A 17,279-nucleotide genomic window follows, 5' to 3' on the forward strand; every position below is an offset into this window, starting at 1 on the left:
GAGGGGGGAGGGAGGAAGGGAGGAAGGAAGGAAGGAGGAAGAAAGGAAGGAGAAATGAGGTGGAGATTGAAAGTAGCATGAGGAGGGGTAGGAGGAAACACGAGGCTCTGGAGGACCCCCAAACTGGGGTTGAGGGTATGGCTGAAGCGCCAGAGCACCTGCCCAACAAAAAGGAGGTTCTGAGTTCAAATCCTAATACGGCCAAACAACCACCACCACCACCACCACAAAACCCCAACAAATTAAACCCCACAAATCCACAAGGGCCTTTCAAGCCAAGGGAAGCCAGTATCCAAAGTAAGGAAAAGAGAGCAGTGTTTGGATGCGTAAAAGCCAGGAAATCACAGGGGACGGGATGGGCTGAGGGATGGGGGGTCCTGAGAGCGAGGTCCAGTGGTGGCTGCAGAGTTGGAGGAGTGTCGCCTCAGGGCGCCGTGGGTTGCTTGAGCGCCAGTGGCTCCCAGCCGTGAATCCTAGCTACTCAGGAGGCTGAGATCTGAGGATCAAGGTTGGAAGCCAGCCGGGACAGACCAATCTGAGAGAGTCTTATCTCCAGGAAAGCAGCAAGAAGCCCAAAGTGGAGGTGTGGTTGAAGAGGTAGAACGCAGCTTGGAGTGAAAAACGAAAAGAGTACAAGGCCCTGAGGTCAGGCCCCAGTACTGGCACGCAGGCAACACACACAACACAGCCCCCGCACCCCCCCCCAAAAAAAAGGCACAGTGCAAGAATAGTTCTCTCCAGAGCACATGGTTCCACAAGGACTGGCACTGGGAGGAGAGGTCTCTGAAGAATTAGAAAAATTAGGGCTGCGTCCATTCTACAATTTACTAACTGCTGACTCTGCTTCTGTAAACTTGCTTGCTTGAGCTAACACCAACCCCCTCCCCGCCCCCGGAAATAAGGAACTGGGTAAAGTCTCAGGGACCAGATGCCGGCCCCAGGACAAGGTCAGTGGTCGTAGATAAAAGAGCAGACAGTACGTGTTCCTCAGTTCCCATTTAGAAATTCCCCAGACAGGACCTTGAGATAACGACCACCTGGCAAGACCACAAGCTGAGCCAAGTGTCAACCAATCATGGGCCTGTAACCATGTAACCCCCCCTTAAACCAACCATGGGCCAGTCATTTTACAAAGAGTGTTACAAAATTTCCCGAGTGGCAAGGTGATTGTTGGCGTATATGATGACCTTTAAATGGACCAATCATGGGATGCTTTGTGTTATGCATTAATCTTGTGGTTTTTGCCTGTAAAAGAAGGCTTGTAACCGCTGCTCGGGGCTCCCTGTCTGCTCGGGACAGAGAGTCCGTTTGCACAAACGTCAAATCAACTCCTCTTGCTTATTGCATCTCCCTGCCTGGAGTCTGAGTTTCTGGGGTGCCCTCCCGTTGACGAAAGTATCCCAAGAGTCTGGGGTCTTTCAGTCTCTAAGGAGCCAGCAGGAGTCAAGAGATGAGGAGCATGTCCTTTGTGGCCTGGCGGACAGGCTGTGCTAGGCCGCCCAGGCAGAGCCCTTACTGAGTATAGAAGCAGGTGGCTGTGGGCATAGGGAAGTGGGGGGGGGGGAGGGGAGTTCAGGCCGGTCAAGGTCAAGGTTCAGAGGCAGGATTCAAGGTTGGGGTAAAGGGCTTCTTATGCAGCACAACCTAGACAAGCTTGTCTTCCTTCAGGAAAATTTGGACCTCAGGCTGTCTCCCGCCGCCTCCGGGACCCCTCTTTCCGCTCAGCCCCAATCCTCCGGTGGAGTCTTCCTGTTGAGTTGTTAAAGAAAAACAGGGGGGGCGGGGAGGGGGCCGGGGGCGAGGGGCGCCGCTCGCCGGTGGCTCCCGCCTGTAATGCTAGCTACTCGGGAGGCTGAGATCTGAGGATGGCGGTTCAAAGCCGGCCCGGGAGGCTCTCATCTCCGATTCACCACCAGAAAAGCGCAAGTGGCGCTGTGGTAGAGCGCTCGCCTTGAGCTGAACAGCGCCGGGACAGCGCCCAGGCCCGAGAGTTCAAGCCCCACGACGGCCGCCCCCTTCCTCCCGCCCCCAGTGCCCCCAAAAGGGCGCGGCCTGCCTCTCCGACTTGGTCTCCCAGCACGCCTTAAGCAGTCGCGAAGGTGGAGTCGGCCCCCGTTGGCCACGCCCCCGGAGGCCGGGGAAGGGCGGGACTTGCAAATGAGAGGCGGCGCTTACAGCCCGGCCGCGCGGGACCACCGGGCCCGGAAAGGTTCTGGTGAAAACGAGGAAGAGTAGGAGGTCCGCGTAGGGGGGGGGGGTCTTGGAGGGGCGCGCGGGTGAGGGCGGGGCGCAGGAAAGGAGAGCGAGAGCGAAGCCCCCGGCGCTCGCCGCGAGTAGAATGTGTGGGAGGCTAGGGCGGCAAGGCGGAGAGGGAGACGCTGGGTTATCGCTTCTCGGCCTTTTGGCTAAGATCAAGTGTAGTATCTGTTCTTATCAGTTTAATATCTGATACGTCCTCTATCCGAGGACAATATATTAAATGGATTTTTGGAAGTAGGAGTCGGAATAGGAGCTTGCTCCGTCCGCTCCACGCATCGACCTGGTATTGCAGTACTTCCGGGAACGGTGCACCCCTCCCGGGGAGCAAAGGCTGTTAAAGATCAGAGTATTCTCTCGCTGATTGTGTCGTTAACTGGCGCTTGCCTTGCAGGCCTCTGAAGCGTGAGTGACTGTGTGCGATGTGATCCTTGGAGTGCCTGTCGGTACTTAGCTTGGGAGTATGAAGTCTGACCCGGGCCTAAGTCATTGTGTGGGTTTTTTTTTTTCTACCTTAGGCTGGTCTTCTACCACCTTGAGCCGCGGTTCCAATTCCGTCTTTCTCTCTTTCTCTTTATTTACTCTTTGAGTCTTGTTATAAATTTTAGTTTTATTCTATGGTAAGGGTGCTGTGCTGTCGGGGGGAGCTGTAGTTACGTAAGTAAGGAAATGAGTCTCTGTCTCTCTCGGTGCCTGGGGGGTGCTGTCCCCGGGCTCTACTACTTGAGCCACAGTGCCACTTCCGGTTTTCCGGTGGTTTGTTGGATTTTCCCGCCCGGGCTGGCTTTGAACCACCCTGCTCAGAACTCAGCTTCGTGAGGTAGCTAGGGTTAAGGGCCTGAGCACCCCAGTGCCCGGCTGAGTACATTTCTTTGTTTTTTGTCGGTCCAACACCGCGCTCTTCAACTCAAGCACCACACCACTTCCGGTTTTCTGGTGGTTTATTGGAGGTAAGAGTCTCACGGACTTTCCTGCCCGGGCTGGCTTTGAACCGCGATCCTCCGATCTCAGCCTCCTGAGTAGCTAGGATTACAGGCGTGAGCTGCCGGCGCCGGGCCTGAGTACATTTCTTCATTGTTACCCCACTCCTTCTTTTCTCCCCCTTCATCCTTTTTCTCCCTAGTGGTTAATTGAAGGCAAGCACTCTACCACTAAGCCGCATTTCGCAGCCCAGCCAAGGGCTTGGTGGTTTTTAGTAGAGGAGTTTCTTTGGGGACGCGCTGGCAAGATAGCATGGGGTGGGGAAGATACAGCTCCCAAGGACTCCTCTAATAACCTCTTTTTATTATTATTATTATTATTTTTTTTTTTTGTCAGTCCTGGGGCTCGACGGCAGGGCCTGAGTTCAGTCCCTGAGCTTCTCTTTGCTCAAGGCTAGCACTCTACCAATTGAGTCACAGCGCCAGCTCTGGCTTTTTCTGTGTATGTGGTGCTGAGGAATTGAACCCAGGGCTTCATGCATGTGAGGCACGCACTCTACCATTCCCAGTCCCATGTTATTGTTGTTTGTTTAAGACAAGTGTCTATCTTTGACTTTTTTTCCCTTGAAAATACTTTGGTGGGGCTGGGAAGGTGGCTCAGTGGTAGAGCGCTTGCCTTGCATGCATGAGGCCCTGGGATCGATTCCTCAGCACCACCTAAGCAGGAAAAAAAAAAAAAAAAAAAAGGCGGAAGTGTCGCTGGGGCTCAAGTGGTAGAGCGCTAGCCTTGAGCTGAAGAGCTGAGGGACAGCGCCCGGGCCCAGAGTTCAGGCCCACGACCGGACCCCCAAAAGAAAATACTTTTGGTGGCGCGGCACCAGTGGCTCACCATCTACGATCCTAGCTACCGAGGAGCCTAAGATCTGAGGATCAAGGATCAAAGGCAGCCCCAACAGGAAAGTTCCTCAGGACTCTTATCTCCAATTAAGCACCAAGAAGCTGGAAGTAAAGCTGCGGCGCAAGCGGTAGGAAACATGCAGGCCGTGAGCTGAAGCCCAAGTTCAAATGAACAAACGAAACCTCGGAATTCCCTGTACCAGGACCTCTCTCTCTCTCTCTCAGAGAGAGTCAATACTCTTGCTTTCAATAAACTACTTAATAAATAAATGAAATAACCTTGCTCAGTAACCCAACTGGACTATATGGGCAAGTGCCCAAGATCATCGGGAAAGAAGTCGTCGTTGAGGTCCTTGTCCCTCCTCCTCCGCCTCCTCTTTCTTCTTCTTCTCCCTAAAGGTCGACAAAAGCAGCAGTCGTACTCCCTGGACACACTATGTGGAGAAATGAACTACACGACTTCTGGCGGGGTGGGGGAGGGCGGTGGTGGTGGCGGTGGAGTGGAAGAGTGGGAGAGAGCGAGGGAAGGGGTGACACTGTCCGTTTACCTGACGTGGGCAACTAAAGGTTGCCACTCACTGAGAAGGATGTGTGTGTGTGTGTGTGTGTGTGTGTGTGAGAGAGAGAGAGAGAGAGAGAGAGAGAGAGAGAGAGAGAGAGAGATTTTCTGGGGCTGGAGCGGAGGGCCTCGCGTCTGCTAGGCAGTCCCCAGCTGCTTGGAATCAACCTGCTCAACGACACGGCGCCCACTTCATCCTTCCTGGCTGCCGCGTCCTGACCGGCCTTCGCTCGCCTCTCTCCCGGGTAAGAGCCCAGCCCGGACGGGGGGCAGGAAGCCGCCGCGCCCACCGTTCGCGGCGGGAAACGTTCCCTTCCAGCGACGCTATGCCGGACCTCCCCTTCCCGGGAAGACCAACTGCAGAAGAAGAGGACCGGAGAAACGGGTTAGTGGCTACTGGGGACCACACCAGCAGCGCGACTCGTCGGGGTCCGGCCGAGTAACGCGGTAGGGACCGAAGCTCGAGGTTGTGAAGCTCAAGGGTGGAGTCCGCCGGCGATGGCCACGCCCCTGGATGCCTCGGGGGCGGGATATGCAAATGAGAGGCGGCGCTACAGCCCCGCCGCGCGGAACCACGCGGGACCACCGGGCCCGGATCCAGGTGAAAATGCGGGAGAGTAAGAGGTCCGCTTGGGGAGTGTTTGCTGGGCACGCGGGTAAGGACGGGGCGCAGGAAAGGAGAGCGAGAGCGAAGCCCCCCCCCTACCCCCCCTGGCGCTCGCCGCGAGTTGAATGTGTGGGAGGCGAGGGTAGCAAGGTGGAGAGGGAGGCGCTGAGTTATCGCTTCTCGGCCTTTTGGCTAAGATCAAGTGTAGTATCTGTTCTTATCAGTTTAATATCTGATACGTCCTCTATCCGAGGACAATATATTAAATGGATTTTTGGAGCTGGGAGTCGGAATAGGAGCTTGCTCCGTCCGCTCCACGCATCGACCTGGTATTGCAGTACCTCCAGGAACGGTGCACCTCCTCCCAACTGCTGTTGTTGTAAAGTTAGAATCTCTGCTTTGGCTTTTCTCTCGGTTCCTCTAAGGTTGGGGCACTTGCTTGTCTTACTTGGTCTCTTGGCTGTTAAGTGTGGGAGTGTTGCAGGCGCGTATGAGTCCTCTGCCCGACTGTTCTCCAACATCCCCACAACCTAGTTTTCCTACCTAGTCTCTTAGCTGGGGAGGGGGCGTGTTGGGTGTATGGGACCGGCTAGCCCGTGGCCTTCTTTTTGCGCGCTCACCCCTTTTCCCCTTAGGGCCCTGGGAGGAGGAAGGAAACACAGCCCGGAGCCCCCACCTCTCTGACCTCACCGGGTTGCCTCCCGTGGCTGTCTGCCAGTTTCTGAGGCCGCCTCCTGCTGTTTCTGGAGAGCTGCGGCGCATCCCCCTCACGCCCACCCACACCAATCTCACCCAGCAACCTAGCGGTGAGTGAGGCACGTCGTCTCTTCTTCCTTTTAAAGGAAGGGCGTTCCCCGAGACTCTCCCCTCCCCTCCCACTCCCGAACTCTCCAATTCCTTCTTGTTCTCCCTGTATTATTTTAAGATCTCACAGTAACTTCTCACTAGACAGACAGGCAGGGAAGGGCAGCTGGCTCTAGAAGCAGAGGCAGGCAGGAAGGTGGAGTGTTCGAGGCCAACCCAGGCAAAAACTCAGAAACAAAAGATGAAAAGGCTCCTGCGGTGGGAGCGCTTGCCAAGACGGGTGCACTGCCCCGAGTGTGTGTGTGTGTGTGTGTGTGTGTGTGTGCGCGCGCGCGCACGCGCGCGATTCTCTCTCTGCCCTTCTCCCCGCCCCCCCCCCCCCCCCAGTCCATTCTCCAATTTGGGCCTGGGCCTCTGCAGAAGGTCGGGAGGACAGGTGTTTGCCATCGCGCCCGGCTCCCGGCAGAGCGCGTGGCCCGGGGCCCACCCCGGCTCGCGATGGGCGGGCACCTCCTCCCTCGGGGAGCGCCCGACCGAGCGCCCCAGCCTCTCGGCAGTGAGTTCGCCATAGGGCGTCCGGTACGCTTGGAGCTGCACCCCGTCCCGGCCGGGAGATGGGCTTCTGTAGCCTCCCCTCCCCTGACCAGAGGCGCGGTTCACAGAGTAGCTATGGGAGCGGACGATGGAAGGAATGTTGGAAAGAAAGTCCCTCGCAGACGTTTTGCGACTCCTCCCCCCTCTCCCCTAAGAAGGCCACGGGCCAACCCTGCGGTTAGAAGGAAGCGCGAGGAGAGAAGAACCGCTGTAAGGTCGGGGGAGGCGGCGCTGGGAGTGCGGCAGGGGCGGGGCATGCAAATGTAAAATGGCGGCTGCTCGGGAGGGCGATGGGAGCGAAAAGAGCGCAAAAAATCCTACAAATACGTGATGATCCCGGACAAATTTTCGCACCCTCTGAGTTATGCCCACCACCGAGTACGAATGGCGGTGAGGGATGCGCCTTCTCTGAAGCTTGGGATTTCTCACCGTGAGCTGAAGATGTGTGGGTCGTGCAGTGCTGCGAGTAAAAGGAAGGCTGGGGTTATCGCTTCTCGGCCTTTTGGCTAAGATCAAGTGTAGTATCTGTTCTTATCAGTTTAATATCTGATACGTCCTCTATCCGAGGACAATATATTAAATGGATTTTTGGAGCTGGGAGTCGGAATAGGAGCTTGCTCCGTCCGCTCCACGCATCGACCTGGTATTGCAGTACCTCCAGGAACGGTGCACCTCCTCCCAACTGCTGTTGTTGTAAAGTTAGAATCTCTGCTTTGGCTTTTCTCTCGGTTCCTCTAGGGTTGGGGCACTTGCTTGTCTTACTTGGTCTCTTGGCTGTTAAGTGTGGGAGTGTTGCAGGCGCGTATGAGTCCTCTGCCCGACTGTTCTCCAACATCCCCACAACCTAGTTTTCCTACCTAGTCTCTTAGCTGGGGAGGGGGCGTGTTGGGTGTATGGGACCGGCTAGCCCGTGGCCTTCTTTTTGCGCGCTCACCCCTTTTCCCCTTAGGGCCCTGGGAGGAGGAAGGAAACACAGCCCGGAGCCCCCACCTCTCTGACCTCACCGGGTTGCCTCCCGTGGCTGTCTGCCAGTTTCTGAGGCCGCCTCCTGCTGTTTCTGGAGAGCTGCGGCGCATCCCCCTCACGCCCACCCACACCAATCTCACCCAGCAACCTAGCGGTGAGTGAGGCACGTCGTCTCTTCTTCCTTTTAAAGGAAGGGCGTTCCCCGAGACTCTCCCCTCCCCTCCCACTCCCGAACTCTCCAATTCCTTCTTGTTCTCCCTGTATTATTTTAAGATCTCACAGTAACTTCTCACTAGACAGACAGGCAGGGAAGGGCAGCTGGCTCTAGAAGCAGAGGCAGGCAGGAAGGTGGAGTGTTCGAGGCCAACCCAGGCAAAAACTCAGAAACAAAAGATGAAAAGGCTCCTGCGGTGGGAGCGCTTGCCAAGACGGGTGCACTGCCCCGAGTGTGTGTGTGTGTGTGTGTGTGTGTGTGTGCGCGCGCGCGCACGCGCGCGATTCTCTCTCTGCCCTTCTCCCCGCCCCCCCCCCCCCCCCAGTCCATTCTCCAATTTGGGCCTGGGCCTCTGCAGAAGGTCGGGAGGACAGGTGTTTGCCATCGCGCCCGGCTCCCGGCAGAGCGCGTGGCCCGGGGCCCACCCCGGCTCGCGATGGGCGGGCACCTCCTCCCTCGGGGAGCGCCCGACCGAGCGCCCCAGCCTCTCGGCAGTGAGTTCGCCATAGGGCGTCCGGTACGCTTGGAGCTGCACCCCGTCCCGGCCGGGAGATGGGCTTCTGTAGCCTCCCCTCCCCTGACCAGAGGCGCGGTTCACAGAGTAGCTATGGGAGCGGACGATGGAAGGAATGTTGGAAAGAAAGTCCCTCGCAGACGTTTTGCGACTCCTCCCCCCTCTCCCCTAAGAAGGCCACGGGCCAACCCTGCGGTTAGAAGGAAGCGCGAGGAGAGAAGAACCGCTGTAAGGTCGGGGGAGGCGGCGCTGGGAGTGCGGCAGGGGCGGGGCATGCAAATGTAAAATGGCGGCTGCTCGGGAGGGCGATGGGAGCGAAAAGAGCGCAAAAAATCCTACAAATACGTGATGATCCCGGACAAATTTTCGCACCCTCTGAGTTATGCCCACCACCGAGTACGAATGGCGGTGAGGGATGCGCCTTCTCTGAAGCTTGGGATTTCTCACCGTGAGCTGAAGATGTGTGGGTCGTGCAGTGCTGCGAGTAAAAGGAAGGTTGGGGTTATCGCTTCTCGGCCTTTTGGCTAAGATCAAGTGTAGTATCTGTTCTTATCAGTTTAATATCTGATACGTCCTCTATCCGAGGACAATATATTAAATGGATTTTTGGAGCTGGGAGCCGGAATAGGAGCTTGCTCCGTCCGCTCCACGCATCGACCTGGTATTGCAGTACCTCCAGGAACGGTGCACCCCTTTCGGGGACTCTGTGGCGTTGAAAAGCAGACTTCTTACGTTCTCTTTGTTCTTCTCTATCTGGTGTGTCTTAGTTCTCGATACCTGTAGTTTTTTTCTTTTCCGCCCCTGGTAGTTGCCAGCTACACACACACACACCCTTCGGTTTTTCTCTTTGGGATAGTTCTGTGTGTTTTTCCCGTAGAGAGAACTGCTGGTTGTTGCTAACGTTAGTTCTTTTTATGAGGGGTTCTCTTAAAATGGTACGTCTCCCCATGTTTCTCTCTTCCCCCTTCCTTCCCTGCCCCCGCTCCCGGTGCCTTGGGCCACAGCGCCCCTGTGCGAGCTCTCTCTCCTCTCCTGCCCTACTTTCCCTTCTTTCTTTTTTAAGTGTTTATGTGGTGCTTGGGAATCCCACCTCGGGCTTCAGAAAGCGTGCTACACAAGAACTCTCTACAGCACTGAGCCACATTCCTGGGAGTTTTTTAAGTTGGATGCTTGAAACTCAGCTGTGTGTACTCTTTCATGTGTTATTTACGTATACATTGCTTCTTGGCATTCTCCCACAGGACTCACCCCCAAAAAGTGTTTAAAGTTGTGAGCTCCCTAACTCAGAAGCCAGTAAGAGGCAGTCCCCCAGGTTTCCTATTTCCCCCTCTCTCTTTGGCCCAGCTATCCCATTTGTACTTTCCTGGTTTCAGGAAGAAACAAAAGTGAATTATTTCTGCCTAGAATCCAAAAAATTTACCCAAATCTAGTCTTGGTATGGATACTGGCTGGGCACCAGTGGGTCATGCATGCCTGTAATCCTAGTGACTCAGAAAGCTAAGATCTGAGGATCAGGCTGGGAAGGTGGCTCAGTGGTAGAGCACTTGCCTTGCATGCATGAGGCCCTGGGTTCAATTTCTCAGCTCCACATAAGAAAAAAGAAAAGCTGGAAGTGGCACTGTGGCTCAAATGGCAGAGTGCTAGCCCTGAGCTGGAGCTAAGGGACAGCGCCCAGGCCCAGAGTTCAGGCCCCACGATCGGACCCCCCCCCCCAAAAAAAATACCTGAGGATCAAGGTTCAAACTCAGTGTGGGATGAAAACTCCCACTGGAGACTCATTGCCAATTAGTCACCAGAAATCTGGAAGTATGCTGTGGTTCATAGTATCTTAAGAGTACTGGCCCTGAGCAAGTAGAGGTTAGGGAGAGCACAAATACGGATATTGGATCTAATAGGTATGATCTTGGCATCTTGGTGGATGATAGGACTGGCTTTTAATTTTAACAGCTAATACAATTCCTTTATTTTTTGGTGGAGCCTTCCCTCAGTCATACAATTCCAACTTTTTGTTTTTTTTCAGTCATGGGGCTTAAACTCTGGGCCTGAGTGCTGTCCCTCAGCTCTTCAGCTCAAGGCAAGCGTTCTATCACTTGAGCTACAATGCCACTTCCGGTTTTGTAGTGGTTATTGGAGATAGTTTCACGGACTTTCCTGCCCCGAGCTGGCTTTGAACCGAGATCCTCAGATCTCAGCCTCCTGAGTAGCTAGGTTTATAGATGTGAGCCAACCCGTGCCTGGCTTACAATTCCAATTTTAAGCATTACTTCCACACAAAGCAAAACCCCACATACTTCTACAAAAACAACAAAACAAAACACAGGGGTTGGGGGTTTAGCTCAGCGGAAGGGCACCTGCCTGGCAAGCACAAGGCCCTGAATTCCGTCCTCAGTTTGGAAGAAAAAAAAAAACTACAAAAAAAAAAAACACTTGGTAGAAAAATGACTAACATCCTTTCCTGTTCAGCCCTGCCCCCACCCCATGAACTGTAGTCTGGTTGCAAAATTACAGCACTTTTAAAAGCTTTTTAAGTTTCTTCCATCCTGGGGCTTGAACTAGGCCTGACCCCTGTCTGTCCCTGAGGCTCTTCAACTCAACTAGCACTCTACCACTGGAGTCACAGTGCCACTTCCTTTTTTTTTTTTTCTTTTTTATGCTCCTGAAGCTTGAGCTCAGGACCTGGGCACTGTTCCTGAGCCTTTTTGTGCTCTAGGCCACTGTTCTACCCTTGAGTTACAGTGTCACTATCAGCTTTTTTGAATAGCTGGAGATACCAGTCTCACAGGAGACTTTTTTTTCTGTCCAGGCTGGCTTCGAACCCAGATCCTTATATATCACCCTCTGGGGTAGCTAGAGTTACAGGCATGAATTACAGGTGCCTGGCTCCATTCTCCAAAAAGTCTTTAAGAGGTGAGATTCACTTCCCCATCCATCACTTCCCAGGGTTGGATGCTTCTAGGCTAAATACCTAGTAGCAGATGGGACAGGCCAGAAGCATGCCATAAACTCCAGCTTCTGTTGTCCTTGCTCTCTAACCAGGACTCTAGGCCCCTACTGCCAGTACACCATCATGTCTTCAGTCTTCTCTCAGGTCACCATTGCATTTTTCTTAATCTCTCCATTAAAGGTGCTCTGGTTTGTTAAGATTGCTTTCTTTCTTTACCACCTGTGTGACTCCGATTCCTAACAGTCTTAAGTGCATTAGAAGTTACAGGTGTTGAGGAACATGAATGCACTCATGATCGCCAACTTTTTGGGGGTGAGTCCTGTGGGAGAATGCCAAGAAGCAATGTATACGTAAATAACACATGAAAGAGTACACACAGCTGAGTTTCAAGCATCCAACTTAAAAAACTCCCAGGAATGTGGCTCAGTGCTGTAGAGAGTTCTTGTGTAGCACGCTTTCTGAAGCCCGAGGTGGGATTCCCAAGCACCACATAAACACTTAAAAAAGAAAGAAGGGAAAGTAGGGCAGGAGAGGAGAGAGAGCTCGCACAGGGGCGCTGTGGCCCAAGGCACCGGGAGCGGGGGCAGGGAAGGAAGGGGGAAGAGAGAAACATGGGGAGACGTACCATTTTAAGAGAACCCCTCATAAAAAGAACTAACGTTAGCAACAACCAGCAGTTCTCTCTACGGGAAAAACACACAGAACTATCCCAAAGAGAAAAACCGAAGGGTGTGTGTGTGTGTAGCTGGCAACTACCAGGGGCGGAAAAGAAAAAAACTACAGGTATCGAGAACTAAGACACACCAGATAGAGAAGAACAAAGAGAACGTAAGAAGTCTGCTTTTCAACGCCACAGAGTCCCCGAAAGGGGTGCACCGTTCCTGGAGGTACTGCAATACCAGGTCGATGCGTGGAGCGGACGGAGCAAGCTCCTATTCCGGCTCCCAGCTCCAAAAATCCATTTAATATATTGTCCTCGGATAGAGGACGTATCAGATATTAAACTGATAAGAACAGATACTACACTTGATCTTAGCCAAAAGGCCGAGAAGCGATAACCCCAGCCTTCCTTTTACTCGCAGCACTGCACGACCCACACATCTTCAGCTCACGGTGAGAAATCCCAAGCTTCAGAGAAGGCGCATCCCTCACCGCCATTCGTACTCGGTGGTGGGCATAACTCAGAGGGTGCGAAAATTTGTCCGGGATCATCACGTATTTGTAGGATTTTTTGCGCTCTTTTCGCTCCCATCGCCCTCCCGAGCAGCCGCCATTTTACATTTGCATGCCCCGCCCCTGCCGCACTCCCAGCGCCGCCTCCCCCGACCTTACAGCGGTTCTTCTCTCCTCGCGCTTCCTTCTAACCGCAGGGTTGGCCCGTGGCCTTCTTAGGGGAGAGGGGGGAGGAGTCGCAAAACGTCTGCGAGGGACTTTCTTTCCAACATTCCTTCCATCGTCCGCTCCCATAGCTACTCTGTGAACCGCGCCTCTGGTCAGGGGAGGGGAGGCTACAGAAGCCCATCTCCCGGCCGGGACGGGGTGCAGCTCCAAGCGTACCGGACGCCCTATGGCGAACTCACTGCCGAGAGGCTGGGGCGCTCGGTCGGGCGCTCCCCGAGGGAGGAGGTGCCCGCCCATCGCGAGCCGGGGTGGGCCCCGGGCCACGCGCTCTGCCGGGAGCCGGGCGCGATGGCAAACACCTGTCCTCCCGACCTTCTGCAGAGGCCCAGGCCCAAATTGGAGAATGGACTGGGGGGGGGGGGGGGGCGGGGAGAAGGGCAGAGAGAGAATCGCGCGCGTGCGCGCGCGCGCACACACACACACACACACACACACACACACACACTCGGGGCAGTGCACCCGTCTTGGCAAGCGCTCCCACCGCAGGAGCCTTTTCATCTTTTGTTTCTGAGTTTTTGCCTGGGTTGGCCTCGAACACTCCACCTTCCTGCCTGCCTCTGCTTCTAGAGCCAGCTGCCCTTCCCTGCCTGTCTGTCTAGTGAGAAGTTACTGTGAGATCTTAAAATAATACAGGGAGAACAAGAAGGAATTGGAGAGTTCGGGAGTGGGAGGGGAGGGGAGAGGGGAACGCCCTTCCTTTAAAAGGAAGAAGAGACGACGTGCCTCACTCACCGCTAGGTTGCTGGGTGAGATTGGTGTGGGTGGGCGTGAGGGGGATGCGCCGCAGCTCTCCAGAAACAGCAGGAGGCGGCCTCAGAAACTGGCAGACAGCCACGGGAGGCAACCCGGTGAGGTCAGAGAGGTGGGGGCTCCGGGCTGTGTTTCCTTCCTCCTCCCAGGGCCCTAAGGGGAAAAGGGGTGAGCGCGCAAAAAGAAGGCCACGGGCTAGCCGGTCCCATACACCCAACACGCCCCCTCCCCAGCTAAGAGACTAGGTAGGAAAACTAGGTTGTGGGGATGTTGGAGAACAGTCGGGCAGAGGACTCATACGCGCCTGCAACACTCCCACACTTAACAGCCAAGAGACCAAGTAAGACAAGCAAGTGCCCCAACCCTAGAGGAACCGAGAGAAAAGCCAAAGCAGAGATTCTAACTTTACAACAACAGCAGTTGGGAGGAGGTGCACCGTTCCTGGAGGTACTGCAATACCAGGTCGATGCGTGGAGCGGACGGAGCAAGCTCCTATTCCGACTCCCAGCTCCAAAAATCCATTTAATATATTGTCCTCGGATAGAGGACGTATCAGATATTAAACTGATAAGAACAGATACTACACTTGATCTTAGCCAAAAGGCCGAGAAGCGATAACTCAGCGCCTCCCTCTCCACCTTGCTACCCTCGCCTCCCACACATTCAACTCGCGGCGAGCGCCAGGGGGGGGTAGGGGGGGGCTTCGCTCTCGCTCTCCTTTCCTGCGCCCCGTCCTTACCCGCGTGCCCAGCAAACACTCCCCAAGCGGACCTCTTACTCTCCCGCATTTTCACCTGGATCCGGGCCCGGTGGTCCCGCGTGGTTCCGCGCGGCGGGGCTGTAGCGCCGCCTCTCATTTGCATATCCCGCCCCCGAGGCATCCAGGGGCGTGGCCATCGCCGGCGGACTCCACCCTTGAGCTTTACAACCTCGAGCTTCGGTCCCTACCGCGTTACTCGGCCGGACCCCGACGAGTCGCGCTGCTGGTGTGGTCCCCAGTAGCCACTAACCCGTTTCTCCGGTCCTCTTCTTCTGCAGTTGGTCTTCCCGGGAAGGGGAGGTCCGGCATAGCGTCGCTGGAAGGGAACGTTTCCCGCCGCGAACGGTGGGCGCGGCGGCTTCCTGCCCCCCGTCCGGGCTGGGCTCTTACCCGGGAGAGAGGCGAGCGAAGGCCGGTCAGGACGCGGCAGCCAGGAAGGATGAAGTGGGCGCCGTGTCGTTGAGCAGGTTGATTCCAAGCAGCTGGGGACTGCCTAGCAGACGCGAGGCCCTCCGCTCCAGCCCCAGAAAATCTCTCTCTCTCTCTCTCTCTCTCTCTCTCTCTCTCTCTCTCTCACACACACACACACACACACACACACACATCCTTCTCAGTGAGTGGCAACCTTTAGTTGCCCACGTCAGGTAAACGGACAGTGTCACCCCTTCCCTCGCTCTCTCCCACTCTTCCACTCCACCGCCACCACCACCGCCCTCCCCCACCCCGCCAGAAGTCGTGTAGTTCATTTCTCCACATAGTGTGTCCAGGGAGTACGACTGCTGCTTTTGTCGACCTTTAGGGAGAAGAAGAAGAAAGAGGAGGCGGAGGAGGAGGGACAAGGACCTCAACGACGACTTCTTTCCCGATGATCTTGGGCACTTGCCCATATAGTCCAGTTGGGTTACTGAGCAAGGTTATTTCATTTATTTATTAAGTAGTTTATTGAAAGCAAGAGTATTGACTCTCTCTGAGAGAGAGAGAGAGAGGTCCTGGTACAGGGAATTCCGAGGTTTCGTTTGTTCATTTGAACTTGGGCTTCAGCTCACGGCCTGCATGTTTCCTACCGCTTGCGCCGCAGCTTTACTTCCAGCTTCTTGGTGCTTAATTGGAGATAAGAGTCCTGAGGAACTTTCCTGTTGGGGCTGCCTTTGATCCTTGATCCTCAGATCTTAGGCTCCTCGGTAGCTAGGATCGTAGATGGTGAGCCACTGGTGCCGAGCCACCAAAAGTATTTTCTTTTGGGGGTCCGGTCGTGGGCCTGAACTCTGGGCCCGGGCGCTGTCCCTCAGCTCTTCAGCTCAAGGCTAGCGCTCTACCACTTGAGCCCCAGCGACACTTCCGCCTTTTTTTTTTTTTTTTTCCTGCTTAGGTGGTGCTGAGGAATCGATCCCAGGGCCTCATGCATGCAAGGCAAGCGCTCTACCACTGAGCCACCTTCCCAGCCCCACCAAAGTATTTTCAAGGGAAAAAAAGTCAAAGATAGACACTTGTCTTAAACAAACAACAATAACATGGGACTGGGAATGGTAGAGTGCGTGCCTCACATGCATGAAGCCCTGGGTTCAATTCCTCAGCACCACATACACAGAAAAAGCCAGAGCTGGCGCTGTGACTCAATTGGTAGAGTGCTAGCCTTGAGCAAAGAGAAGCTCAGGGACTGAACTCAGGCCCTGCCGTCGAGCCCCAGGACTGACAAAAAAAAAAAATAATAATAATAATAATAAAAAGAGGTTATTAGAGGAGTCCTTGGGAGCTGTATCTTCCCCACCCCATGCTATCTTGCCAGCGCGTCCCCAAAGAAACTCCTCTACTAAAAACCACCAAGCCCTTGGCTGGGCTGCGAAATGCGGCTTAGTGGTAGAGTGCTTGCCTTCAATTAACCACTAGGGAGAAAAAGGATGAAGGGGGAGAAAAGAAGGAGTGGGGTAACAATGAAGAAATGTACTCAGGCCCGGCGCCGGCAGCTCACGCCTGTAATCCTAGCTACTCAGGAGGCTGAGATCGGAGGATCGCGGTTCAAAGCCAGCCCGGGCAGGAAAGTCCGTGAGACTCTTACCTCCAATAAACCACCAGAAAACCGGAAGTGGTGTGGTGCTTGAGTTGAAGAGCGCGGTGTTGGACCGACAAAAAACAAAGAAATGTACTCAGCCGGGCACTGGGGTGCTCAGGCCCTTAACCCTAGCTACCTCACGAAGCTGAGTTCTGAGCAGGGTGGTTCAAAGCCAGCCCGGGCGGGAAAATCCAACAAACCACCGGAAAACCGGAAGTGGCACTGTGGCTCAAGTAGTAGAGCCCGGGGACAGCACCCCCCAGGCACCGAGAGAGACAGAGACTCATTTCCTTACTTACGTAACTACAGCTCCCCCCGACAGCACAGCACCCTTACCATAGAATAAAACTAAAATTTATAACAAGACTCAAAGAGTAAATAAAGAGAAAGAGAGAAAGACGGAATTGGAACCGCGGCTCAAGGTGGTAGAAGACCAGCCTAAGGTAGAAAAAAAAAAACCCACACAATGACTTAGGCCCGGGTCAGACTTCATACTCCCAAGCTAAGTACCGACAGGCACTCCAAGGATCACATCGCACACAGTCACTCACGCTTCAGAGGCCTGCAAGGCAAGCGCCAGTTAACGACACAATCAGCAAGAGAATACTCTGATCTTTAACAGCCTTTGCTCCCCGGGAGGGGTGCACCGTTCCCGGAAGTACTGCAATACCAGGTCGATGCGTGGAGCGGACGGAGCAAGCTCCTATTCCGACTCCTACTTCCAAAAATCCATTTAATATATTGTCCTCGGATAGAGGACGTATCAGATATTAAACTGATAAGAACAGATACTACACTTGATCTTAGCCAAAAGGCCGAGAAGCGATAACCCAGCGTCTCCCTCTCCGCCTTGCCGCCCTAGCCTCCCACACATTCTACTCGCGGCGAGCGCCGGGGGCTTCGCTCTCGCTCTCCTTTCCTGCGCCCCGCCCTCACCCGCGCGCCCCTCCAAGACCCCCCCCCCTACGCGGACCTCCTACTCTTCCCCGTTTTCACCAGAACCTTTCCGGGCCCGGTGGTCCCGCGCGGCCGGGCTGTAAGCG

General features: G+C 54.8%; 7 non-coding genes across 7 annotated transcripts; 4 read left to right on the plus strand and 3 right to left on the minus strand.

Moving 5' to 3' along the window:
- The first annotated feature begins 2,385 nt into the window (after positions 1-2,385).
- On the plus strand, positions 2,386-2,576 carry LOC138831208 (U2 spliceosomal RNA). Its single transcript, XR_011373157.1, has one exon. It is a non-coding gene; the product is annotated as a U2 spliceosomal RNA (small nuclear RNA).
- Positions 2,577-5,411: 2,835 nt separating this feature from the next.
- LOC138831205 (U2 spliceosomal RNA) lies at positions 5,412-5,602 on the plus strand. Its single transcript, XR_011373154.1, has one exon. It is a non-coding gene; the product is annotated as a U2 spliceosomal RNA (small nuclear RNA).
- A 1,521-nt stretch (positions 5,603-7,123) lies between these two features.
- LOC138831206 (U2 spliceosomal RNA) lies at positions 7,124-7,314 on the plus strand. Its single transcript, XR_011373155.1, has one exon. It is a non-coding gene; the product is annotated as a U2 spliceosomal RNA (small nuclear RNA).
- Positions 7,315-8,835: 1,521 nt separating this feature from the next.
- On the plus strand, positions 8,836-9,026 carry LOC138831196 (U2 spliceosomal RNA). The gene has a single exon (XR_011373146.1). It is a non-coding gene; the product is annotated as a U2 spliceosomal RNA (small nuclear RNA).
- A 3,114-nt stretch (positions 9,027-12,140) lies between these two features.
- LOC138831204 (U2 spliceosomal RNA) lies at positions 12,141-12,331 on the minus strand. The gene has a single exon (XR_011373153.1). It is a non-coding gene; the product is annotated as a U2 spliceosomal RNA (small nuclear RNA).
- A 1,520-nt stretch (positions 12,332-13,851) lies between these two features.
- On the minus strand, positions 13,852-14,042 carry LOC138831207 (U2 spliceosomal RNA). The gene has a single exon (XR_011373156.1). It is a non-coding gene; the product is annotated as a U2 spliceosomal RNA (small nuclear RNA).
- Positions 14,043-16,872: 2,830 nt separating this feature from the next.
- Positions 16,873-17,063, minus strand: LOC138831209 (U2 spliceosomal RNA). Its single transcript, XR_011373158.1, has one exon. It is a non-coding gene; the product is annotated as a U2 spliceosomal RNA (small nuclear RNA).
- Positions 17,064-17,279: the final 216 nt, after the last annotated feature.

Source organism: Dipodomys merriami, unplaced genomic scaffold, assembly GCF_024711535.1.
Source record: "Dipodomys merriami isolate MVZ:Mamm:240054 unplaced genomic scaffold, mDipMer1.0.p SCAF_19, whole genome shotgun sequence".
In the NCBI taxonomy this organism is placed as follows: domain Eukaryota; kingdom Metazoa; phylum Chordata; class Mammalia; order Rodentia; family Heteromyidae; genus Dipodomys; species Dipodomys merriami.